The sequence below is a fragment of the Calypte anna genome, chromosome 6 (genome assembly GCF_003957555.1).
Source record: "Calypte anna isolate BGI_N300 chromosome 6, bCalAnn1_v1.p, whole genome shotgun sequence".
Taxonomy (NCBI): domain Eukaryota; kingdom Metazoa; phylum Chordata; class Aves; order Apodiformes; family Trochilidae; genus Calypte; species Calypte anna.
In genome coordinates, this window is record NC_044252.1 from 25,152,926 (window position 1) to 25,180,142 (window position 27,217).

Here is a 27,217-nt window from a genome sequence, read left to right on the forward strand (position 1 = left end):
TTGCCAAAGACAAGATCAAAGTTATTTGCTGTTTCCACCCTGCTGTTTACAGCTGAAACCATCATTCTGGTTTGCATTCAGAATGATGCATGTGACAGGCCATTATCTAGATTATTCAATGTGTATAATTAGACATTTACTTTCTATTCCTTTCAGAGTCTTTGTGCAGAGGGTGAAAATTTGAAGAATTAATGTTCTGTGCACTTTCATACAGTATTTGCAGAACTGATTTGGGAGGTTGTTCAGGAGAATTTATTTTGGAGCTTTTGTGCCTAAAATAGGTTCCATTGATTTATAGATGGGTATTGACTTGCAGTCTGCCATGGAATAGCACAGTGAAATAATGCCCTGGCCTGTGGTAATCTGTTCAGGATTTCAGGCCTGAGCTTTACCTCTGGGCTGCTGGCCTTCAGGAAAATACTTTGGGAAGTATTCTTAGTAGTCATGTTTCAAAGTGCATTGAGATTTTCCTTTTGAAAAGTGAACTTGTCCCTGCCCAAACCACTGCAGCATGTGTGCAGGTGGAAGAGCGTTCTCTCTGGAGCTGAAATTAGCTTCACTCAACCATCTGTACTGAAACAGGTTTAGAAAGATTTTCAGTTCATGGTGCAGTTTTTGTTGAATGTAAAGGAGAACTGGATTTATTTTGAACTGTGAATTAAAGAGAACTTTTTTCTTCAAAACCCAGAATATAAATATACACACACACATATACCCAGGTAGAAACTGTCTTCCTGTGTTGTGAGAATGATGGACAGCAAGACTTGTTTTGCCTCTTGCAGATACAAGAGATCCATGTGCAACTGCTGTTGCTAAGCAGTGGGCTGTGTGATTGGTAGGTAGAAGGAATGTTTCATTTCAAAGTTTTGGATGTGCACCTCATACTTCTGAAGCTTTAAATTCTCCAAAGAATTTTGATTATTTTGGCCTGGAGGAACCAATCTTGTGGACTTCCCTGACCTTGTTGCCCTTTGGGATTGTTGGTGTCCTGAGTGTGATTCCTGCAGAGGGGATGCAGCACTGGCTGGGGAGAGCATCTGAAGCAGCTCAGTGCCATCAGCCCCACTGGCAGAGAGCTGCCTGGGCTGTGTGTGTCCTCATGGTGTCAAAGCCCCACCTGAAAATCAGCATGTTTTACCTGGGCCCTTTTGAGTTCTTGAAAAGAAGTTTGCAGCCTCACTGGTTGAAAGTTTGTTTTCCCTCTGAAAGAGGAATCAAGAGATGTGGCCAGCCAGGTGTTTTGGGTTTTTTAAGTCATAAAGGAACTGTGACACACATGAACAAGCAGACTGTATTAAGTGCCAACTATATTATAGGTTATTTTTAGTGTCTCTTGCTGCACTGTTGTTGGGAGGAGTAGATTGGTACTGGTGGGGAGGGGGTGTGCATCCTGCTTTATGCCTCTCTGCTCTCAAATAGATGGGTGTGCCTGGCATGAGAAGTTACTGGTGAAATTGCTAGCTGAGGGTACTCAAGATTAAATTCCTTAATCAGTTTGGAGAGATTTTTGCTTCATGTGCCTTCTGCAGCTGATGCTGTGTTTGCTGCAGAAACAGAACAAACTCAGAAATCTTGTTCCATCAGATTCTGCTCTGTTACCTTAGAAACTAATTTTGTACCATAGCTGTGGACCAAGAATTGAGTCACTTGATGTTCCCTCTGTTAGCAACATGTAATATCAAATTGATGTACACTAAGCACAAATATATTGGTTTTTGCTTCTTTGCAGATTCCTCTTTTTTCTGCAGTAAATCTTCTCTAACTGATAATTTTCCAGGTCAGATGTGAATGGAGTCCATTAGGCTGAGATCACTGTTGCTTTGATTAAGCTGTGAGGAATTGGCGTTTCTAGAAGTAGAACTTATTTTTAGTAGCCTGCATGAAACATTCAGCTTGTGTCTTGAGAAAAGGAAGTTCAATTGCTTGATTATTGTCCATGTCTTCACTTTCAAAAGGAAATTTTTTTCCAAATTCTGGGGAAAATTTGAACAGCTTTAAATTACAAAGAGAGGGAAAAGAACCTCCGTGTTAGTGGAAGCATTGCTCAACTGGTAACAGATCTCCTGGGGTTTTGTTTCTGATAATAATTTGGCAATGCTTCCTTAAAGCAGAGATGTGTTGCTCCTTCACTATGCTTCAGCTGATTTTAATGGCAAACCATGCTTACTCATACTGATGATCCTTTGTGGGTTTTGGAGATGAGGAAAAAATTGGGAAGGGATAATGTTGAATCAGTCTAGAAACTCTCAACTATAAGAGCAAGGAAGCAGAATGTTTGTTTCTGTTAACATTGCAAAAGATCCTCATTTTGTAGATGAGGAAGAGGCAAATGCTGGTAAGGGAAGTGTTTCTGCCCTGGCATCGTCCCCTTCATTATTCTGGTCCAAACATTTGTGTGGCCACACAGCTTTATGCAATACTTTACTATCCATTTTATATTTGGCATTTAGCCCAGTTATTTCTGTAGTTATTTTCCACACAGGCATGTTCAATTATATTTTTAATTCACTCTTACCTCTACACAGCGTATTTCCTGCACTGATGAATTTATTGTGGTGGTGGTGGTGGTATGCAGCCTCCCACACATCTGTAATTGAAATTCTTCAACTCTTTGGTATTCTAGAAGAGCCCCTGAAGAGACAAGAAGGTACTTGATGTGACCTTTAAAAACATTACACCTTTGACATGTCACTTCTTTGAATTAAATTCAGAGGCTCAACTTGAAAATAACAGCAAATAGTTCTCTGTAAGCAATCATCCCTCTAGAAAGACATTTTTCTTCTACTACATGTTTCCTGATTTCTGTTACCATATAGTTCTGCAGTGGCATTTTTCCTTTATTGCAGGCATTAGGTCATTAAACTGAATTAACTTTTGAAATTAATCAGATGTTTGAGTCAAGCATCACAAAGCATTGGGAATCTTCAATTCCTAATTAAAAACTTAGCTGCATGTCACGCGTTGCTCATTGCATTTATTAATTTTCTCTGTAGCAAAGGGGCCAATCTGGTTTTCATTTAAACTTGATGCAGATTCCTGGAGCATGTCAAGAGGAGCAAAGTAAAGCTGCAAAATAGCTTTTAATGGTAAGCTATAGATCACTGCCTTTGATTGAAAGAGAGTCTGTCTTGAAAAAATGGGGTTATAAAATGCAGTAAAAAGAAAGCACTGTACAGCAGCTCAGATAAAACCAGATACAAGCTTGTTGGTTTTGAGAACATGGGGTTGGAAATAAAAGCAAATTCGAGGTAGTTGCTTTTCTTCTGCAGGTTGCACTTTTTTTCCAAGTCTTCTTGGGAGAGGGGTCACAGAACGGATAAGTTGATGCAAAATAGAGCAACAGAAATGCAGCAGTCCTGTGCTAGCAGTGAGCTACTGGGGGAGGGATGCCATCAAAATGGGTACAACTTCAAAAATAAGTCTTTATTCATTTGAAAATTTGTTTCTCTTCGTTGGGCTAGAGTTGATTTTATTTGCAAAACCATCACTTTTACTGTCTTCATATACACTTAGGTACAATTGCTATTGTCCTAATCCATCACACACATCCAACACAACTTTTGTTATTTGTAAGTGCTTTTCTGAAGAGGTTAAAACTGTGGGGAAAAATAGTAATTCTCTTTTTTTTTTCTTTTTTTTTTTTTTTGTGAGAAAATAACTTAGAAAATAACTGTGCAGACATGACGGGAAGATAGTAAGGGGGTTTGCTTTGTTCATGAACAAATTTAACTTTTTTCTTTTGTAAATACTTTTGTAAATACAGTCCAGATGGCTGGAAAGTACAAGATACTCCCAGGGGTTAGGGTGGAGGTTGGATGAATTAGGTTTTGTAGAAGTCAAAAGTGAACAAGTGAGATACAGTTATGTAAAAAAAAAAAAAAAAATTGAAAAATAATGTGTAGTTGGTTTTTCTTCTTTTTTCAGGTTTGAAGGCTGGATTAAGTCTTTCAAGAGAGTCATTAAGCTAAAGAATATAAAGAGGCAAAGGTTCTGTTTATAATATCAGAATGAAGTATGAAGAATACAGATAACCTATTTTCTTTCCCCAGTGGAGCTGTTTGTAAACATATAATTTCCAAATACAGCTTGTTTCAATAAGTAAGGACTTTGATATTTTGTAGTTGAGGATAAATATTTAAAGACCTGTATGTGCATTATTAATTCTGCAGCAATAGTGGCTGCATCATGAATCCAGCCAAGGCTTTATCCATAAATTAATACTGTAAGAAAACAGAACCATAAATTTGAAGTTTGTTGTGAAATGCCTCCTGATCAACTCTGATCAGACACAGAGATTCCTCATGGGAGGTTGTGCTGTCCCTTGATGCACCTTGGCTGATTGCATCAATCACTGTTGGGTCTGTGGGGACAATCCTCTCTGGTCCCTTGACTCTCCAGCTGCAGGGCTTCCTTTTATATTCTAATTTTTGGGCACAGCATAAGACAAGATGGGACAGTATCAGAAAGAGATGCAGAATGCTGGTAACTTTGCTGGAAACTTATGTTTCTGAAGTAGAGTGGAAGTAGCACCATATCTTCCTAACTAAAAGAGAAAAAGTGTACCAGTGCTTTAGATTTGATAGCTTATTAAAAAACCATAGTGTTAAAGGAGGAAAAAAAAAAAAGAAATTAGAACAGAATAAGTGGCTTCTCAGGTGGTCAAAGTATCCAGTTAGCAAACATCACTCAGTAAGAACATCTTGAATGGTCATTTTTTTAAGGACTGAAGTGCCAAAGAAAGTTTGCAAAGAAACGTACCATGAAATTAAATGTAGTGTGAGAATGTGCTAGTTCTTATTGTTACTTCATATGAAAAGGGATGGAAACATTCCCTACAAAGCTGGCCTTTCTTTTTATACTTACATTGACCTCTCTGGCTATGGCAGTACTGTTACTGCAGATGTTTAAGCGGTTTTTTAACATGAAAATCTAATGAGAATGGTGTATTGAATGGACATACCTGAGTGAGCTGGTCTCATTTCCTTCTGTGACTGATGGAGCCCCAGGGAGCAGAAGTCTTGGTCCCTGAAGTACCTTTTCCATTCTTGAAGCTTTGGTGTAGTGGGTGTTATGGGCAGAGCAGGAGGTAGATGGGCTGCACACAGCAATAAGACCTTGCTTTGATTATGAATTAGAGGTTAATGTAAAAATGTTGTCTTGTGGACATCAAATTGAGAATAAAAAGAGGGCAAGATAGATGCAGGACTATGCCCTAGTGGTAATTTAGGATATTAATGATTTATAGGAGGATAGCCAAAGCAATGCTTATGGGCAATTACGGAGAGTGCAGGTGGCAATGGGGCCAAAGATGAAGTGTTTTAAGTGCAGGGGATTGTGCTGAATGCAGAAGCAGGAGCAAAGCACAAAAGGAGGGAGCTGCATGGGCTGGAGGGTGGGAATTCTAACAGCCATTAGCAGTCCTGGCATTTTTAAATGAGTTTGTGTTGCTAAGGGTGGGATCCTGTACACCACAAGGGTAGGAGTGGTTAAAGCATAGGAGTAGATGGTTTCTGGTGAGAAGCTGGGAGCAACTTTTAAGACGTGGAGTATGACATTAGTAGGTGAAATGTGATGGCAATAATGAGATTGTGGCAAAAGCTAATGAGTTGGAGTTGACAGTGAAAGACTGGTAGAAAATGAGAGAGAGATTTCATCTCTGGGACAAGAAGGAAGTGGTAAACCTATGGTAACAAAAGGTGAGACTGGAGTCATGCCAGGCTTTCACATTTAATTTTCTCTTTTAAAAAGAATGAAAGATACTTTTTTTTTTTTCTTCCAGAAGAGATTTGAACTCTGAAGAGTCTGAATATCAAAACTGCATGTGGAGTGTGACAAAAGAGTAGGGGGATACAAATTCAGGGACATTAAATAGCACTTTGAAAATGCTAGATGGGGTTTTTTCTCAATTAGACAAAACTTAGACATAGTTTTAAAATTATTTTGCTTAAATGTAGTGTATGTAGCTTTGATATATGCTTTTTTATTATTTGTAATAAAGGCTAAAGAAGCACTGGTCATCTCCTGTGGAGAGGCTTTTTTGAAGCCACAGTTAGCATTTGTATTTTGTTTGGCTTTACTTCACCTGAAATTTTTTTGCATTCTTGCTGTGAAACAAGTAATTAGAGTAGGTACCAGACAGCAGCAGTGTTCTTTACAGCACTAAATTACTGAGCATTGAGTCTTTAGTAGTGAGATTTACCAGATGACAAAGGTAAAGTGTGAATTAGCCTCTTCATTTTCATATGTATTTAGTTCAGCCAGAATTCATAATTAAAACTTTTCAGATATTATTGAATAGCTATGGTTTGTAATTGTTTTCTAAAATCAGTTTTTGCTTCTGATTGTAGTGCCAATTTAACTTGAGTGTGAATGCTACATAGACTTTGCCCAGTAGTTTCTTGCCATTCTGAACATGCGTCTTGGTGGAGTGACTGTAGGAAAAAATAGAAATGAACTGTGTGTTTTAATGAAAACCAGCAAATCTTTTCTCCTGTAGCTTGATATTGCTGTGTTCTAATTGTGGAAGTATGTGGTGTGCTCTAGCTACTGCCTTGCTGTACTTTCTATAAAGTTTGGGTAGTTCTCTAACATCCTCAGTAAGATTGATCTGGAAAGCTTTTGGTGCATGTTTTTGTCTAGGATGCTGAGAGTAATAAAAAAAAGATAGTATGAGTAGTTTTCTTGTCTCAGCACAGATTTTGACATAGCAGCAGACGTGCATTTTTGGTTATCTAGTTAAGATAACAAATGGAAAAATAATTTTAGCTGTACTATTTGTAATTAAAACAAGCTGGTTCTTTGTATAATTTATGTTTAGATCTTCAGCATCATCTAGAAAGGAGGGGAGGGTTCATGTATTTGTAACTTCAGAAAAGTTGAATTTGCCAAGACCAAGAGTGTGCTGTGACGAAAGGTCAGCACTTTCAGAGTGCTGTGTGCATTTCTTTGAAAGAGAAGATCAAGAGATGCAATAGTTCAAATAAAGGCTGGCTTGAAATTTTTATCTTCCTGTTTGGTAACTCCTGATAAATGGTTTTATATGTGAAAGTTTTATGGGAGCCTTGCAGTAGCTATTTTATCATTTATCATCTTAGAAGATTGAAGTACTGTAAAGTTGCATTTTGTTTATGATGGTGACCCTTTCTTCCTCCCGAGTGCATTGGGATGAGTTTGCTGTCAAAGCCCTGTGGACCCTTTTTGTCTGCATGTGGGAGGGACATCAGAGTGCATCCCATTCTCCTTTTTTGAAGTACATTGAGGATTTTTCCATATTCACTCATAAACAGGGAATTCCAAAATTTGTAATTGTGAGAGTGGTTTCCTTGATTATTTGGGTCATAATCCCCTCTCTGATAGATCATAGAATCATAGAATTAGCTGGGTTGGAAGGGACCTCAGAGATCATCTAGTCCAACCCTTGACCCACCGGAGCAGTTGCTAGACCATGGCACTGAGTGCCACATCCAGTCTTTTTTTAAATGTCTCCAGGGACGGAGAATCTACCACCTCACCGGGCAGTCCATTCCATAGCCTAATCACCCTCTCCGTGAAGAAATTCTTTCTAATATCTAACTTAAACCTCCCCTGGCACAACTTAAGACTGTGTCCTCTTGTCTTGTTGAAGGTCGTCTGTGAAAAGAGTCCAGTTCCCACCTCGCTACAGCCTCCTTTCAGGTAGTTGTAGACAGCAATGAGGTCTCCCCTGAGCCTCCTCTTCTTCAGGCTGAACAGCCCCAGCTCTCTCAGCCTCTCCTCATAGGATCTGTGCTCGAGTCCCTTCACCAGCCTGGTTGCCCTCCTTTGGACCTGTTCCAGGACCTCTACATCCTTCTTAAACTGAGGGGCCCAGAACTGGACACAGTACTCGAGGTGTAGCCTAACCAGTGCTGAGTACAGGGGAAGAATCACCTCCCTGGACCTGCTGGTGACGCTGTTTCTGATACAGGCCAGGATGTCATTGGCCTTCTTGGCCACCTGGGCACACTGCTGGCTCATGTTCAGTTTCTTGTCAATGTAGACTCCCAGGTCCCTTTCTGCCTGGCTGCTCTCCAGCCACTCTGTCCCCAGCCTGTAGCGCTGCATGGGGTTGTTGTGGCCAAAGTGCAGGACCCGGCACTTGGCCTTGTTGAACCTCATCCCGTTGGAATCGGCCCAGCTCTCTAGTCTGTCCAGGTCCCTCTGCAGAGCCCTCCTGCCTTCGAGTTGGTCCACACTTCCTCCCAGCTTGGTGTCATCTGCGAATTTGCTGATGATGGACTCAATCCCTTTGTCTAAGTCGTCGATAAAGATATTAAACAGAACTGGGCCCAATACTGATCCCTGGGGGACACCACTAGTGACCGGCCGCCAACTGGAAATACCCTCCCACACAAGCAGCTTTTAACTTCTCTATCTGAATTTAAGACATTTGTTTGTCTTCTCTGCCATCCAAAATCCTTGGCTTGTGGCATACTAACTCCATAAAGCTTTGTCTTTCATGGATTTTGTTTGGTTGGTTTTTTCCTACTAAAAACAACTTGGTCTGCTTTGTAGCACATTTCAGTTTTGCTCTGGTTTTATGACTTGTTCCCCTTCCCTTCCTTGAGCAATGGAGAGAATTAAGTACAGTTGTAACCCTGATTAAAATCTTTGCTTTACTGAGTTGCAAATTTGCAGTGACAGATATTTGCCAGGGTGCTGATGATTGGCACCTTTTTAGCATTCCTGTTGCCTTCCTGAATACTGATGGTATTCTTCGCTTTGTACCCTTGCTTATATTAATTTCATCTCTATGTCTTCATAATGTGAAATTTGGAACAGGGTGTAAATTGCTGTCTCTATGATCAAGTGACTTGCTAATTAGCTGTCAAGCAAATTATTTCCCTTTTGTAAGGCTTGTCTTGCCTTTCCCTGAGGGTGTCTCTGATACTTGGGGTCTCCTTGTGCAGGGTCTGAAGGCTGAGACCATGAGTACCCAGTGTGCCATTGCCTCACCGGTATGCAGACATCTCCAGCTGCATTTTGGGGGTCTCATACTGTCAGTCAGCATTGTTCAAATAATATTCCCAAATGGAGAAGTGATGAATGATGGGACTAACATGGGGGATATTGTGTAAGGTACAAGGGGTTTACTACTGGTAGTATTGCTTTTTCTTCCACTTAGCAAGATGAGTAACCAAGCAAATTTTTGTGCTGGAGCTCCTCACTGGCATTTGCTTCTCCTACTGTCTGGGAATACTGCAGGGCTGGGTCTTGTTACTGGTGTACTGAGTTAGGGCTGGGGTTAGGGATCTGCTTCTGGTTGGGGATGCAAACAGTATTTTGGGAAAATTCAACAAATAAATAGAAATCCCAGTAAAAAAAAGTAAATTTTGGATAGGCAAAGGTGCTTGGTAATTAACCATAAGTCTTCTCTCTCTCTCTCTAACCCTCAGGAAATGTGTTCTTGTAAAGCCTCTTGGATGCTGAGTTTTAGTGAAGATATCTTGTGACCCTGTTGTGACACTTCTGTATCCTGTTATATCATCTATTTTGTATGCTGAGCGCTGAGAGCAGAAAAGATGGAAACATGGTTATATTGTCGGTTGTTTCCAATGAAAAAATCTCTGTTTGGTGGAACTGTTTGCATTCCTGTGGTCAGTGGTATAAGGAAATACCGTGTTATGAAAAATTCCCAATTGTTTCCTTAAGGACTTTCTGAGTTGCACAATCTTTTGATGGTTTTGTTTGCTAAAAAAAGAAATTAGTTGCCAGCTCTTCAGTTTGGAGCTAAAAATTCTCTTAAATATTTACTAGGGCTTTGCTTTTTATACTCAAGGTTTAGATTAAAACCAGAGGTGTATTTTCCTAATATACACTGAGCAGCCATTTTAATACCAGTAGTTGAAGTTTATATTTTCATTCCAGGAGGTGTTTCCTTCAGATATCTGATCAGATCCTGGATTCATTGTGGTTACTCAGTTTCTGGATGCAGCCCTCAAATATTGCATCTCTGAGTGGGGGAGAGTTAGCTCTGAAATAACTAAGTGGCTTGCACTTTAATTCTCAAGAAGAGAAATGCTGTCTCTGACACATAAATCCTTTTGTGCTACCAGCTGAAGTTTAATTTGTACTTGTATTTTCAGTATCTTGTTAGGATTTGTGTGACATGTTTGACTTCTGACATTTGTATTAATTCAGATGTACTCCAAAAATTTTTTTAAGCTACTCATATTCAGTATCTGTCTTTCTGCTGTCATCTCTTGTTCACATCCAGATCTCTTCCTCAGTTACTCTTCCAAGAATATCTTTCAGTTATTATTTTCCCTGATTTGAGAGATGGCTTTAGGTTGTTTCTTTACTGGGTGATTTTTATTCTGTTTCAGACTTTCATTTTCCCATTCTTGGTACATGAAAATAACTTCTGATCTCTGAGTAGTCTTGCAGTGCCCTGTGGAGGCTGTGGCTGCTGCCCTGCAGGATGGGAGCTCTTCTTGGGAGTGACGGCAACGCTTAAAATAACGTATCGGGAACTCGCGTAGAAATAGCATTCCCTTATCTCCAGCAGTGTGAAGTGGATGAAAAATAAACTGTGCTCGTGCCAAGAATAAACAGTCACGTTGAAGTGTTTAAATTCCTGATGCTGTGGAGGGCTCCTGCTCTAGCACCACTTCGATGCCAACACACTTCCTCCTCTTTCCCCAGTCGCTGCCATCACTTTGTGTGCTCTTCCAGGGAGCGCTTGGCAGGACAACAGAATAACCGAATATGCCTGAGACCCCCACAGAGCACCTGACCAGAGCCAATTCTGTCCCCTGAATCTGTATTCCTATCATGTCTAGAAGGAGATGAAATGATTTTGTGGGTGCTTGCATGTAGTAATATTGAGTAGAAGTACATTTACATTGTTCATTCCTAAATATGAACTTGCTGAAAACAATGCCATATTTATGTCAACCTTTATTTTTCAAGTGAGCAAGGAACTGGCTTTCTGTAATGAAGTAATTTGGGGAAAAATAAACAATTTGAGAACACATGCAATAGCATCTTACTTGAACCATGGTTCTCTCTTGGACATGTTTGGGGTTTTTGTTTGTTTCTTTGTTTTTGTTTGCTTGCTTTGGGGTTTTTTGTGGGTTTTTTTGTTTTTGTGTTTTTTTTCTTCAGAGTGTCTTGTGACAATTACTTACAGTAATTTTATCTAATTCTACTGCCCTTCTTTTTGTGCATGCTGTGTTTTAAACAGTCAGTTCTTTACATTATTTAGCTCTATGGCTTTCAGCAGTGGTCTTGAGTGATGATGGGGAATGGGACAGCTAGCCTGCTGCAATGTTGCAACTGGTGAAATATTTGTAGCACCATATACCAGAAGTCCTAAACGATAGTGCTTGGGGGTACTTTACTGAAGTCATAAAAGAGTAAAAAGAAAAAGCTGATGCTTGAAACCATGGTGATGTTACAGCCTGATGAGTAAAAATGGGTTCACAGGTTGGTGAGAAGTACTGCCTGTGCCTGGTGGTAGGCTGAGCACAGTGATTTTTTCACAATGCATAAAGTGCAATGTATAGAGCTCAGAAAATGTAGCCTATGTGTTGTATGCACGTATGAAATCCAGGAGTCTGGACCCTTTCCCACAGGAAAAAACCTGCTTTTCTGTGCAGGAGTGGTTGAGGGAAAAGGGAAGACTATGGGAATAGATTTGTTAGGTTTGATTGAAGATAAATTGTGCTTAAAGATGAAGACAAAAGATGATAGAAGCAAAGAATTACTGTTTTATTTACTCGTTTTACTTTCATGTTAGAAGATAAAGGCAAGAGGAAAACCCGTAGCTGCTCGGTGGTGGGAAAGGGTCAGAGCAAGGCGGTTGTTTCCTGATGAACTTTGCACTCTGGCAGTTGTCAGCCTTCAGAGCCCTTTTGTTTTCCCTCCCAGCTCCCCAGCCCAGCCCGGCAGCCAAGAACCGCTCTGGATTCAGCTGCTGCTGGGCTGGAGGGGCAGCTCTGGGCTGCAGCAGGGAGGCTGCTTGGCTTTCTGGTTTGTAACCTGGTGTCCACCAGGCAAAGTGGGCACGTTCCTAAAGAGGTGCTCTTAAATGAGACTTCTCTTTGAGGTTTTTTTGTTTGCTTGTTTTTTTACTATGAAAAATTTTTAAATGATGGTGAAATGTAAATGATAAAATCTAATTTGATGAAATCTTCTGAAGAAGAGTTCAAAAAAGTAAATGCTGTGTTAATGCTTTCATAAGTTTTAAGTGTAGAGTATATGCACCTACCAGGAGTCAATAATCTTCCTTCTGTTTTACAGGTCAACTACATTACTAGAGCAAAGGAGAGTTGTGGAAAAACTCAAGGTACCTAAAGCATTTTACTGTCTGAATTCTTGACTGTGTTCTTGCTCCTTATTTAGTATAATGACTTTAGAGGAGGAGTGTCCTTTTTCCGACACTTCGTACTACTATGTCTTACAGGTGTTACTGTTGGCATAGCTAGCATATATAGTGTTGTGGTCTTTATTTTTATAATAACAAGCAGCAGACATTCTTGCAGCACATTCTTTTGGAGATTTTGGTGCCTAATCTCTTATATGAAGCTTTTTTTCTTTTTTCTGACCAGTGTTTTCTCCATCTCCTGAGTCCTTGATTAAAATAAGACAGTGTTACATCTTGCATTCCCATGACTGTTATGTAAATAAAAAGACTATATTAAAATAATCCTGCTGCTAACACCTGACTATTTTTTTTTTTGAGTTGGAGACATTTTCTCTTTGCTATGAAATGTTGCAGCTGCAACACTGTGAGGCAGAAGAAAGGATGGAGTCAAAACTTTCATCGCTTTATCAAATTGTATATCAAATGGCTTTTATTAATAAAAGTTTACTGTATACATCTGCATGCTTCAAACTGAATAGTGCTGAGCTGCCATCTTCCACCAAGAATATATTAAGTTGTGACTTGTTAAGATGTAGTGAACTCTGGAGCTTTCTGCCCTGTGATGCTTCGGGTGAGTAAAATGCAAGTTGTTTTCCTGTAAACTTGGGCAAATGTTTGCTGTGCATGGAGCCCCAGCGTGGCTACATTCCTTTTGGTGCTGCACTGGCCTTTCTTTCCTGCAGGCTCCTGGTAAGATTAGAAGCTGGCAAACAGCATAAAAAAGAATTCATGTGTGGCTGGAAAAAAGATGCAAGGGAGTTGCAGACTTTTATCTGGCATCTCCCATGCTGAAGGAGAGGTTTCTATCTCTTTGCTCAATTCAGACAAGAGATTTTACTCCAGACGTCTTTTTGCCCCTCACTGTGCAAAACCTGTCAGATCCTTTTTCTGACACTTTCTCCCCTGTCAGTCCCTCAAAAACTTCAAAAGAGATTTTTCCCTATTGCAAAAGGAACCAGACATGGCTTTTCTTGCTTACCCTGCATTTGCTGCATTGATAAGTAACATGTGGCTGACCGAACTCCAGACCTTCCCAGTCATTCAGAAAACACTGTGAACTTTTAAGTTTAAAAAAACCTATAGGGTTGTTCTTCTTTCTTTGCAATTGCTTTTTTGTATAACGCATTCCAAGAGTTTTGATTCTCTTCTGTCTGAAGCAGTCAGAATTCACTACTGTCTTTCTAACTCGTATTGAAAATAAATGTCAAACTTTTAAAACTTTTCCATAGGGAAAGTGTTTCTCTATTCACAATCTGTGTCACACTGTTTAAGCTGTAACTTTTTTCTTTAATGCCTTTGGATCACCACTGTTTAGAACATTTATTTCAGGATCACCCTAGGAGAAAGAAAAATATTGTTTTTAAAACTTGTGACTCAGTAAGAGAAGCCTGGAATCAAACTCCACTGTCTTGTGTAATTGTTTAAACCTGCTACAAATTTTGGCGAAGGTGTGAGCTGAGAGGTCTTTTCCATAAAATGTAGCTGAGGCTTCATCTTCAAAGACAGGGTATGCCTGAGGACAGCCTCTGGTCCTTTAATAAGAGTAGAGCTCACTTGAAAGACAAGGCTGCAGATGAAGAAGAATGTAACCTGAGGGTTTATGAGCTTATTGAATAACTGCAATCCAATGCATTGCATTTGCACAGTCAAATGGCTGCCTTTTTGTTTCCTGCTCTTAGGAACAGTCTAAAAGCAAATGGTACAAATATATGGTCTGATGGAAGATTAATCTAAACCTGTCTTCAGATTTATTACTTGAATTTATTATTTCTTAAGAAAGTATAATAAAACCCCTAAGCTCTCTCTCCCTGAAATACAGAAGGACTGGCAACATTGCCCTAAACCATTCAAACTGGTTAAATAAAATTTAGTGCTGGCTCTGAGCTGCTGGGCAAGATGAGCTTTCTTCAGCTTCTGTTGTGCCACATGGTTTGTATGGGGTTTGTCAAGGGCTCAGACCTTAAACTGCTAAAATATTTAAGGGACCTGTTAGGGCCATTTTCTGAAACTATCTCACAGAATGTAAGATTCAGCAAGTTCGTAAAGCTAATTTTATTTTTTAATGCTTTTTTAAATGCCCTTCTCTGATACGAAGCACATTTCTATGCCCCAGTTAGCACTGCACATTTTGCTAGAAATTAGACTTTTATAACCTCTTCCACACAGTACTGAGCAAGAGGTCAAGGCAGGTCAGAGTAAGACAATTACCGAAGTATTTTTGCATGTTTACCAATGTAGAGCATTTGCATGTTGACCAAAATTTTTGTCTTAACCCCATTAACCCATCCTTAGTGTCCAACTTCCCCTAGTGCACACACACAGTCTGGGGCAGCATTATCTGTTTTGTAGATGACTTGTAGCAAGTCATCTGGCAAAAGTCATGTTTCTAACCAGGCTGCTGTAGCTTTGGTGCATTTGAACCCCTGGGCTTTCTAAGCCTAGAGAGGGGCTCAGTGTTGTTTGTGTGACTGTTTTAAGCATACTTTTGAGTGCTCTTTCTTTTTTTCCCCTCAGTGTACCTTTCAACATGTCTGTCCGCATTTTCCTACCGGTGCTCATCCTTACAGTCAACAAGGAGAAACTGGGAGAAACAGTGGCTCAAGATCCATTTAGTTAGGCACACCCCTTTCTAGATCTGAGCAAAGGAAATTGTATAGGAAATGTTTACTCCTGGCTATGTAACATTTCATGCAAACCTGGAAAGATTATATTCTGTCTTAGGTCAGTTAGCAGCCCAAACAGACACATACTAACGTGTTGTAGGGATCTGGGAACCTCCTGTTAAAAGTGACTTTCTTGTCCCCTCTGAGCCCCATAGTCAAGGTGAACTTTCTTAGTTTCGTCAATTTTGTTTTGTTTTTTTTAATTAGGGACATTTAAGTTGCCTAGGTAGGGATTCTTTAAATGTCAGTAACTTTAGATAATCCTGATGAAGCAGAATATGTGATACGAGTGCCTGTTTTCAGTAAATATTTGTAAAAACAAATTGGTAACAAAACCAAAGTGGCTCATGCCCACTTCATAAAATCATGTAGTCTGATACCCTGTTCTCTACAGTGAATCAGTTTGAAGCTTATTTGCTCCTAGCATGAAGCTTTAATGCAAAAAAATCTGAGTCCTTGACTTAAATCTTCTCACTCAGTATTTTGTAGTTGCAGATGGTAATATTTGTTTAGACTGTATCTGCGCTCTGCGTTTTTTCCATTCAGATTGGAAAAATAGAATTACATTTGTATTTTTTCTGGAGTTCTTGATTTGTTCAACTTCTGATTTCCTGTTGAGGTGAACAAACTTGCTGGAACTCAGTTCTTGTTTGCTTGGCTGCTCTCAGCTCTGTCCTGGATGGGATGTGACAAGGGTACTGTGTCTCTTTTATCTCTCCAGCTTTCCCTGCTGGTGGTAGTACTCATGCTGAACTGTGAGCTGCTTCATCAAAAGCACTGGAGCTCTGCCCAGATGCTCATAAACAAATGGAATACAATGCAGGGTGCATATCATGCAAGCTAAAGCAATCAGAGAGAATATAAAATAAAAAGACAAAATGACATCCTGTTCAGTGTTTCTACAGTTGTTGCCTTTGTCCTGGTAAAGCAGTTGCTTCATGTGTAGCTCCTGTTTCTTTATTATATGTGTGAAAGGGTTGTGTGGTTGATGGTTGTGTTTTGATTTTAATGATTATTTTAAAAACTTTCAATTTTGAACATACATTGTCATTTCAAAATAGAGCCTGGTTCTCAGCATCAAGACCCAAACCCAAAGTCTCTCTGGCATGATCAACCTGAGCACTTCCACTGCTTCTCTCAGTGAATTGTAAAGCTGTAGGAGGAAAGCTTAGTAGTAAAGGATGTGAAAGCTTTTAAAGTAAAACAGGAAGACATGACCCTAGGATACTTTCAGAATTGTTGCTACTTCTATGATCCATAGTAGTAAGGAAGGCTTATCCAATTTTATGCAGCTTTTAAAAATGTTAGTAGGGCGCTTGAGGCAAAGATCATGCTTCCTCAGAGGTGCTGCTGTTCCTGGGGTTTGTGCAGAATTTCTGTAGGTATTACTTCTGTTCTGGATTTAGGAAAAAAAGACATTCAGGCTTTCCTAGCCAGTGTATCTCTTGAAGTGATTCTTTTCATTATGTTAAAACCTGAATTGTTGATTCTGCACCCCCTAGCCCCCTTTTTTCTCCACAAGCGCTTGGAAGGTGTTGAAGAATGTAGGATTGCTCTTTGCCATTTTCCCTTTCCCTTTGCAAATCTCCTATCTTGGAAGCAGTTTGCTGGCAGCAGAAGAGTTTCTATATCTCATTCCCTGTCAAATTCCTCGTTCAATGTGATAAAGCAGTTTCATGCAAGGCAGGAGGAGGAAGAGGACATTTATGTGAAGAGAAGCACTGGAGCTCTGGAGTTCACTGAACAAAAAGCTTGCCATTTTGCAGTGAACACAAGCAAACTGTTACAAGTTAGTTGTACAGATTGTGTTCTCAAATGCTTTAATTATGAATTAATGAAGAACAGCTCTGGAAAAAAAAAAAGAGTTGATATAATTGTTCAGTTGCTTGTGACATGGTGATCAGATTTTCAGCTCATTCTGTGTGATGCTGGAATTAAAGCTGAAAATGTGGATTCAAATTGCAGACTGGCATATTTTAAATCAATAAGCTTATAACAACAAGAGAACAAATCTAGCTTGAAATTAAAAATTGTTTCCAAATGCAAAATCATTCTATTTTGCTGTCATTGTAACTATTAACAAAATGGGCTTAAATTTGTCACTCTATTTCTACCACATTGCATTTAATTTTTTTAATTGCTCTTCTCCTTGGGAGTAAGTCTGTGCTTGATGGTTTAAAAATGTTGAACCTTGTGAGCATTAAAAAATGTAACTAGTTGTGTATCAGCTTATTACTGTGACTTTACAGTGGAAGTTTTTGACGTTTTATCCAACTTCGTATGGTTTGGCTTATAAGCTGAGTGGAGTGAATGAAGAATAACTGTTTTAAAAAATGTTTTAAAATTGAATTTTTCCCGAAGTTGTTTTAAGCCTCAAAACTCTCTTCAACTCAATACTGATCTAGTGATTTCAACAACAGCCTGTGTTTTTAGGATTTTTTTCCCCTTCACTTACTGAACTCTATTGAGTAATTATGACCTCTTTAGCAAATGTTGATATTTAAAGTCAGTTTAATAAACATACAGCATTTTGTTTCCCCTCTTCTGAAGCTGGATTTACTTCTTGACAGTTCAGTTGTAATAACATGAGGGTTTTCTCTTCTGCTAACAGCTGGTGACTCCTCATAAAAAAGAATCTTTTAAATATGGAACTAATTTTAAGGTTTGGATTAGTAGTGTACCTTGGCATGTTGGGTTAAAAAAGTCAGGTTATTTGCAGCTGATGCTCTCTTAATTCTGTTCCTACGAAAGGGCTTATGCTGTTAACTGAGACTTTCCAACACTACAGTCTCCACTGGTTATCAGCATGGAGTGTTAGGAAATGTGATTTATGTTGTGTCACCTTTAGGCTGAGGAGAGTCTTGGTGGAGGGGGGAATTGTATCATCCATGCAGATCCAAAGTCTTCATGCTCTGCATTTGGGAATGTTCTCAGAGGTGAACAGTTCCTGTTGTAGCCTGGCATCTACACCTCAGCACAGAGGTAGCTGTAGGGTTTCATGCCAAATGGTTCTGTTTGAAGTTTGTGTAACTGGAGTAACCTATATTTTTGTAAGTTCCATTTATCCCTCTTTCTGGATTAACAGTGGTGCAGCTACACAAATCAGTGACTGATAATTGCAGAATCAGTCTGTTTATTCTCTGCTAACCATCTTTAATGGTAAGGATAGCAACAAATCATTTATACTCGACATTAGCTGTAACTTAAGATTGAGGTAATTCCTTTAATAGGCTAAAGCAGTCAAGACCCCAAAACTGCAATTTAACAAAATAAAAACCATTCATTGCATTCTCCACAATCTTTGTATGTTCCTTAAATGGAGAAAAAAATAGTTATGAAATACATGGTATTATAAAACAAAACTCAAACGAGTTTTGATCTTGTTTATAATAGATGAAACAAATTGCCTTGATGTTTGTAGCACTAACCTGCTACCATTAGGGTGCAGAAGCAGGCAGCCTCTTAAAGGCTTTCAAAGGAGGATATTCTGTTCTTCTCCCTCTACTCTCATCTCCTGAGACCCCCCTGGAATATTGCATCCACTTCTGGAGCCCCTGTTACAGGAGGGACATGGATGTACTGGAGTGTGTCCAGAAAAGGGCCATGAGGATGATCAGAGGGCTGGAGCATTCTCCTATGAAGACAGACAGAGAGTTGGGGTTATTCAGTCTGGAGCGGAGAAGGCTCCAAGGAGACCTTATTGTAGCCTTCCAGTATCTGAAGGGGCTACAAGAAAGCTGAGGGGAGACATTTTAGGATGTCAGATACAGGGGGCATGGTTTCAAACTGGAGACTGGTAGATTTAGAATGGATGTTAGGAAGAAGCTGTTCACCATGAGGGTGGTGTGATACTGGCACAGGTTGCCCAGAGAGGTGGTGGATGCCCCATGCCTGGAAGTTTTTAAGGCCAGGCTGGGCAGGGCTCTGAGCAACTTTATCTTGTGGGAGGTGTCCCTGCCCATGTCAGGGTGGTTGGAACTGGATCATTTTTAATGTCCCTTCCAATTCTGAAAATTCTATGATTCTATGATATTGTTGTCTAGCCTGTGGAAGGCAGTGTCTTAAGGAAGCATCAATGTCTCTCTCAGTAGGTTGGGATCTGGGAAAGCAAAGCTGGCTTTTACCTAGCTCCCAATAAGAAGAAGCTTGAACTGTGGTTATGTTTGTATGGTTGAACTGAAAGATCACTGGTAGCATCTGAGCCAGGGAACTGAACACTGCTGTTCCCACTGCTGTTGCCTTTGATAGACATAAAAGTGAGAGTGCTTGTTATAAGGAAATTGAAGTCTGCAAGTAGCAAAGTGACTCTTCAGAGGATGAAATAAAAGTTGGATAAAATAAATGGCACCTATCAAATACCTCCAAATTTTTGGTGTTGTTGCTACTTTTTATTTTTAGGAGGCAGGATATTTTTATGGCAGAGTTAGGACATATTTAGAAACAAGGAGACATCTTTTTAAAGTCTCATTTATGTCCAAAGAAAATGGGAAAAAAAACAAACAAAAAAACCCCTCCTGCAAATTAAATTTTAAAGTATAATAAGTCTGGCCAAAAGATATTCTGAGAAACAATTTGCTAAAGATATAAGAGCCTACAATAAATCATGTAAGTTGAATCATTTCAAGTGCATCAGAAATGGACATCCTGCCAGACAGACTGGGGAGCTGATAGATGAATAGGTCTCAGAGAAGAAAAGGCACAGAATCACAGCTAATTCTTTTGTATCCAAGTAGACTTTCCTCACAGGTAGTGTATTGACAATTAGTCTCAAATTGAAATATTGGTAGGTGACATCTTTAAAACCTAAAAAAAAAAAAAAAAAAAAAAAAAAAAAAAAAAGTAGCATATTATCAGGAGTAGTTAATATTTGCCCAACAGCTCTTAAGGTAACTTAGATGTGACAACACTGATCTGGTAACTCTGATCTGTTACCCAGGATGAGAGGCAGGAAAATAAGTAAATACTATTTCAAGATATTAAAAGTATTTCAGAAATAGACAGGGTACAGACCAGCAGGTCTGTGCAGACAGGTTGGTATGTATGATTAGAAACAAATAAAACCCACAGAACTGGTAGACATTATAGGCATGGATTTTTTTATCTCCTGCTTTGAGAAAAGTGGTTGCATACATTCCAAATAGGTGGTCTTTAACCTCATGGTGGACATGGTGGATCTCTTTCTTCCCCTTCAGCTTGCAGCGTTGAAATGGAAATAAATGGAACTGAATTGAAATGAAAAATGCAAAAAATCCAATTAGTTTTTCTGTAGTCATATGACTTTGTGAAGAATATAGTTAATAACCAGAAACAGCATACTACACCATAGTGTAACTTTTTGATAAATTGGGTGAATGTTAATAATCAAATAATAAGAAGCATTTACTGAAATTAGCTGTATTGTGACAAGCATGCTGAATGATATGTATGTAGTCAAAGTCTGTTACTGCTGACATAAATTGTTTAAGTGTGAATGTTTAGTTTTGTTCAGGTTCTGACCACAAGCTGTAGGAAGGGCTTAGTTTGTGGTAGATGTGGCAGGGGTGGTAAGGAGACTCCTGAAGTCTGCTAAGTCTGAATTTTCTCCTGTCATCAGACTAAATGCATGCAGCTTTTTATGCATTGCTGGTGCAAACTGTGATCCAAATATTTGCATTGTGGTGATACACGACTTGATAAGAGGATACAAAATTAATAAGGTATAGTGTCTTCTTGGCATCAGATACAAAAACTTGGGAAGAACAATTCTTCCTCTTTAAGGTGTCTTAACTTTGTGCCTGGATCAAATACATTTGATGTAGCCGGAAAGGAGTCTCTTGTCCGGAGTCGATGCGTTGATACGGTGATATAGACTCAGGTGTGATCTGAATCTATTGCCCACAGTGCGGAACTAGCAAAGATGTTCTGCTGCTAAGGAAGCAACCAGTCACTCTCTCAGCTAGCTCTAGAATGAGCTGCCTCAGTGGGTGTGAGCCTCACTATTTATTGGCCCCATGGTCTTGCACGTGCTCCATAGGGGCCCTACCCTGACTGGGCACAGGTGGAGTTGATAGCGGCTCACACCCACTTCCTGATGATCAGAGGCACCTGGTCGCTCTGTTCCACTACAATTTTAGAATCACATCATGGAATCATAAAATGGGTTGGAAGGGACCTTAAAGATCATCAAGATCCAACCCCTCTGCATGGGCAGGGACATCTCCCACCAGACCATGTTGCTCAAGGCCCCATCCAACCTGACCCTGAACACTTCCAGGGAGGGGGCAGCCACAGCTTCCCTGGGCAATCTATTCCAGTTTCTTCTTACCCTCATGGTAAGTAATTTTTTCTTAGTATCTACCCTAGGTCTACCTTCTTTCAGTTTAAAACCATTACGCCTTGCCCCATCACTCCCCTCACTGGTGCAAAGCCCCACCCCAGCTTTCCTGCAGGTCCCCTTCATGTACTGGGAGGCTGCTATGAGGTCTCCCCAGAGCCTTCTCTTCTCCAGGCTGAGTAGTCCCAACTCTCAGCCTGTCTTCAGAGCAGAGGTGCTCCAGCCCTTGGATCATCTTTGTGGACCTGAGCTCTCTCTGGCAGGTTTTTTTTTCCTGTTCTGGGGGCTCCAAACCTGCACGCAGTACTCCAGGTGAGGTCTCACAAGAGCAGAGTAGAGAGGGGCAGAATCCCCTCCCTTGCCCTGCTGGCTAGGCTTCTTTTGATACAGCCTAGTTTCTTCATTTAAAAAAAAATGCATTGGAATGAAGCATCAGATTTTTTTCCTTAACAGTTCATCATAAGTTTATGAATTTATGAACCAAAGGAGCAAATGGGCATTTTAAGAGGAGGAGGGGGAAAAAAGTGAAATGCTTGTTTCAGTGGTGTCTCCCTTGAAGGAGTTAAGAGTTGTAAGGATTTTTTGCAGCTACTTATCCTAAGGAAGAAATTTCATTTCACCAAATGTATGTAAAGTTGCTGATGACATGTGGACATTTAATTATTTATAAAATCTAAATTATTTCTAAAAATTATAAGAAATAGGGGGAAAAAGAAAAGAAGTACTAGTGCTGAACGGTGTTAATGTTTTATTTATTTGTTTGTTTTTAATACCTTAGTGAGGGTTAAAGAGCTTTGAAATGAAACAGATTTACTAGACCATCCAAAAGAAACTCTCTTGCATCTGTCAGTTTTGTGCCAAGGAATCATAAAATGAGGAAATGATACCAAAGAGGTCATGCTACTCACATAGAAACAGTTTCCTTGACCTCATTTCTCTTTTAGGCTTTGGGGAGATACATTGTAGATAAATTTATGCTCTTCTCTTTAAAGCATAAAATACCAAGTTTGCTCTGTTTTTCTTTTCCCCTTATTGTGTCATATGTAAGAAGGTGTATGTTTGGAGTTTCTGATAAGCTTGCATTGTTTAGAAAAGTATTAAAAAACCCTTTCATCCTCAACATGAATGCCATGAATGTTGCCTCAGAAGTTCTATCTGTGGTACACAGAAGTGAGTTTAAATTAACTTATACCAAATAGATTTCAGATCAGTTGGAAATTCTGTATTGGAGTGAGTGTAGCAAGATATTTCAAGTGGTCTGATGGGTGCAAAAGGTTTGTTGTAGCTTTAACTCAATTTTCAGCATGGACTGTTAAAGGTTTTCTACTAAATTTATGCTAAAGTAGTGCTTTGCTTATTTACACGTCATGCTTACACTGAAATGTCAAGATTTAAGTACTATGCTGAGGTCCCGAAGTGTGAGTTGCATAATGCATTTGGCTCAGTTTTCTTTCTTGACAGTAATAATAAAATATAGAAGACAGTCTTTGAGATGTATATTAGCTTCAAGCATTTTCTGGGAGCAGGTGAGAAAGCATTACTGTGGCTTTAAAAATTGTTTATGGAAATCATAAGACACCCTTCCCTCTTAAACTCCTTTGCGTTATGGTAGTCTCCATGGATGTATGCTTTTCTGATCAAGTAAATTTGTATTTTGATCACAAACCAAATGAAATTTAAATCTTCTACATTTCCCCATCCCTCACTTTTCCTACTGCTCTCTGCATTTTGTCCTTTTTAAAAAAAATTTCTTAAGGAATCAGAGCTTTATTTTCACTTAATATTTGTTATGTTAGCAGCTCCTGCACTTGGTATCCTGAAATCTTTTTTGTGCCTGGTGACATTTTCTCACAGCATATTTTAGTCTGTATTCACACTACTGCTGCCAGACCTTTTTGTTTGCATGGTACTGCTTAGGTACTCATTTTACATGACATTGTATCATAGTACAGAAAATCAGTGTGTAATATGGCTTGTTGACCAGAGCAATGTAAAAGACCCCTTGTCAAACCTTCCCTGGTTAGTATAGATGATCCTTGAGGTCCCTTCCAATGTGGCAATTCTATGATTCTATGTTGCTTCAGAAGTTAGTAAGATAGATAGAAAAAGCCCATGCCCAAAGGCAGTACCGACCATGCTATATGAATGGCAAGAATTTAATGAGTAGACTCTAGTTTTTAAATCCAGTCTTAGCCTTCTTCTCCCCCTCCCCTTGGTATTTAAAATTGCTAACTGATCTCTTTTTACGTGTTTCCTTGCTCTAGCATGTAGCTTGCTAGCGTCTTGGTGCAGCATGTGTCCTGCATAACTTGGCTTGTCTGCAATATGGCTGTCTACTTGTGAATTATGTGCCTCTGTTGCAATCACTCTTAAGTCTGCACTGCAGCCAATGAAGTCTTGAAAATTTAATCTAGACTCACTCTCTCTCACTAGAGAGAGACTTTAATTAGACAATGAATTCAAATGTTATGTAAGCATCTAAAGTTAGGTAAAAAGAATCACGCTGTAGGACCTGATGAATTCATGAGCTTAAATGCTGAACCTGAAGATGTTAAGTTTCATTAGTTCACACATAATATGAATGATAAATGAAAACTATTACTTTAGGACTTAAGAATTTTCCTTTCGGACTGGGAAAGTGTCCCAGTTTGACAGAAATTTTAGGCATTGTGTAACTTTGTTCCTGATTCAAATTCTCGAGAGGAAAGCTTAAATGACCCCAAGTGACTCACAAATTATTTAATGATACACTATGAAACATGGTAATCCACAGACTGAACTCCTCTTGCAAGTTCAGATGGGTGCTACTTACCCTTAACAGTATCAGTATTTCTAAGCACTATCAAGCACCTTCCTCACTTCAGTAATTATTTCTAAATTTGTGATCCATATATGATCATTCATGTGGACACTTTCTCAGCACAAGTAAATTCAACATGCTCTCATTATGGGTGAATGTGACAGCTAGGGACCCTGTAATCTTACTTTGCATTTTAGTGTTGAATTCTTTGCTGTGTAGCAAACCTGAGAGCTGTGCACCACTTCAAATCTCACTACTACTCACCTATGAGTCTGGTTTGTAGTACACAGGCATGGAGCCCTTCCACCAGCTGAATTTTAGCCTCAGTCATTTAGATTTATTATCTCCAGCTTGAAGCATTATGCTCAAATTAAATGCTAAATCATTCAGAGCAGAACAATCGTGATATTTATTTCTGGGGCACATCTTCTGTGGTTTTAAGTGATAAAGTAGACCTGGATAGGTTTGCTGCACAAGGAAGAATTTTTGCTTTTGGAGGAGGAACAGTAGAAAAAGACTTGTCTGTTGTTTGGTTAGCCAGTTGGCATCCATGCACCTACAAGATTCACTTGAACAATTGCTACTTGGAACAGCCAAGTTTTACTGATGCACTGAAATTTACTCTGTTGTTACTTAACATCTGTCTGCATTTTCACAGCCTTCTACCAAAATATTACTGAAAACTGAGCCTGAGAAACAATTTTGAAATCAATAGCTATTAATTCAATACCTATTCTAATAACTGTGGGTGAAGTGAGAGTCATTTCCAAGCTACATAATTTCTTGAGGAACTCCTGCAGCACTGTCACCATCCCTTAGCTTGCTGAACTATATTAGATTTTGAGGTAGGTCTTGTAAAGTCTTTAATCCCTCTGGGGTTTTTAAATTTAAAAATTCACATTATTTTACTGTCTAAATATAATTTTTCCTGGCATGGCCCAATCTTTAGGATAAATAATGCATTAAGTAATGTGTAAGTAAGACCTAGTTATTTGTATTGCAGCAGGTAATGTGAAAAGAACTTTGAGTCCTGGAGAACTGGCCTGTGTGCCTTGGAGGTCATAGGCATGCTCTTGCTTCCACCTTCCTCCCCCAGTGCCTTCCCCAATGTAAAACTGGATTGATCACATACTGAAACTTTCTGTGTATGTTTCTAATATATGAGAAAGTTGGGTTTTGCTGTGGCAAACAGTAAGCAATATTAAGAATTATCCCCCAATGGATTTGCCTGATGTTGAACAGCTAAAAGGGAAATTATGGGAAGAACAATCAGTGCTGTTCTTGCGTTCAAGAAGCAGTGGAAGCATTCCTGTGAAAACACAGTGAGATTTCTTGCAGTCTGAAATGTGCTATACTTCTGATTTAAGAAAAAAAAAAAAAGTGCTGCTTCTATTTACTTACTATTGACTCACTGGATCCAAGGGAGTAACAAGAGAAGATATTTTAAATTATTTGTACAAATTCATACTTTCCAGCCAACCACAGCATTTGAATTTACTTTCATTGGGAAATTGTAAATTGATTGAAAGACCTCTAGTTTTATGTTTCTCAGTGATAATAATGTGTGCTTGTTTAGGTGTTTTCAGAGATTATTCCAACCTCCCTGAAGTGTAGGTCTAAATATTAGACATCCAAAGTTAAAAAGGTATTTAAATATTTCATCAGTCTTGCTTGGTACTAGAATATTGTTCTCATTTTTTTTTCATTACTGTATGAACACTATCACCATTTTTTTCCTGCAGAATGTTGTTCTTTCTGCACATATTGTTATACCAGTCTACAGTTTTAGCAAACCAAATTTATTCAGCAAAATACACAAGACGGTACTTTGGTAAGCTCTTTTTGTAAAGAAAATAACCCTTCAGTAGTTAGTTCTTACTTCAGATACTGGTCTTGAAAATTGTCAGGTGCAAATATTTTCTTATTAGTGTTTTTTTTCTGAATGCTTGTGCAGTTTGAGAGGTTGCACCTGATTGAGGAATCCAGCAAACCAAAAGGTCACTTGCTGTTACCAAAGATCAAAGGAGCTCTTTTTAACTGGTGGTGTTGGAGCTGAAGAAAAAAGTCCAGTAATACATATTAGGAGAGTCTTGCTGTGTGGCTTTTACCCAGGAAAAAAGGAATCCATATGGATAATTTGGTATTTTTAAACAAAGGGTGACCTGGCTTATGGGAGGAAAAAATTACATGATGTTTCTGTTATTTAAATATGCTAGAGGAAAAAGACGAGATGTGTGTGTAGCCTGGTGAGTTTATTCCAGAGGGGGATGAAATTTCCAGCTGCTTGGTGGATCAGGATTTGTCAATGTTACCCATAGCACCTGTCTTTTTTATGTTGTCTCTTTCCTGAAATCCCAAAGGTGGCATGAGGGATTATATTTATAGGAAAAACTCTGTACTGAATTCTGTCCTGAGTTCTGGAGTTTGGAGCTGCAGGTGCTGGAAAGGTTACTTACGGATAAGAAATAATTACCAATGTGTAGTAATTACTTACCAATAAGTTGTACTTGAGAACAGGTGGAGCCAAATCTCCAACAACTTCATTGTGAAAGCAACTGAAAGTTGCCAACTTTCGGTGCCCCCAGATCTATCAGTTTGGCACCAGCCAATGTACAAACATTTTGGCAGAGCTGCTATGGGCTGATGGGTTTCTGCCAGTGACAGTCGCGTCCATCCTGTGTGCCAAGCCCAGCTTTGCCAGCAGCTCCCCCTCCCTGTCTCCCCCCCTCCTGCCACCCTCGTCCCCTCAGATAACTTCAGCCTCCTAACACAGATGCAGTGGTCTGGATTTCATTTCTTCTTCTGCAGCTCTGTGCATTCCTAACACGTTACCAGCAGCCCCCGCCTCCCGGAGCTCCGGGTCAACTTCCAGTGGCAAAAGCTCTGAGAGGAAACAGGACGGTTCCTCCATGCACAAACAGCTGGGCAGTTGTGGATGGAATTAATTGCTGATATACATTGGCTGTGTTTTTCTTCTCTTGTCATTTCCTCTGCAGCTGTGAAGGGCAAGGTTTTCAGCCTTGGAAAACAGCACAGACCTCAGCAGTAGTGATGCA

At 39.4% G+C, this 27,217-nt stretch overlaps 1 protein-coding gene across 7 annotated transcripts in view; it reads left to right on the top strand.

The window, feature by feature from the left end:
• Nucleotides 1–27,217, top strand: part of ADD3 (adducin 3) — a 98,546-nt gene that overhangs the window by 22,125 nt on the left and 49,204 nt on the right. For 5 of the 7 annotated variants that reach the window (XM_030452981.1, XM_030452980.1, XM_030452986.1 and 2 more), the window contains exon 2: nucleotides 12,262–12,307. The exons of the other annotated variants lie outside the window; for them this stretch is intronic. The gene's annotated coding sequence lies outside the window, so the exon portion shown is untranslated. The remainder of the gene's footprint in view (nucleotides 1–12,261; nucleotides 12,308–27,217) is intronic. 7 annotated transcript variants of the gene reach the window in all.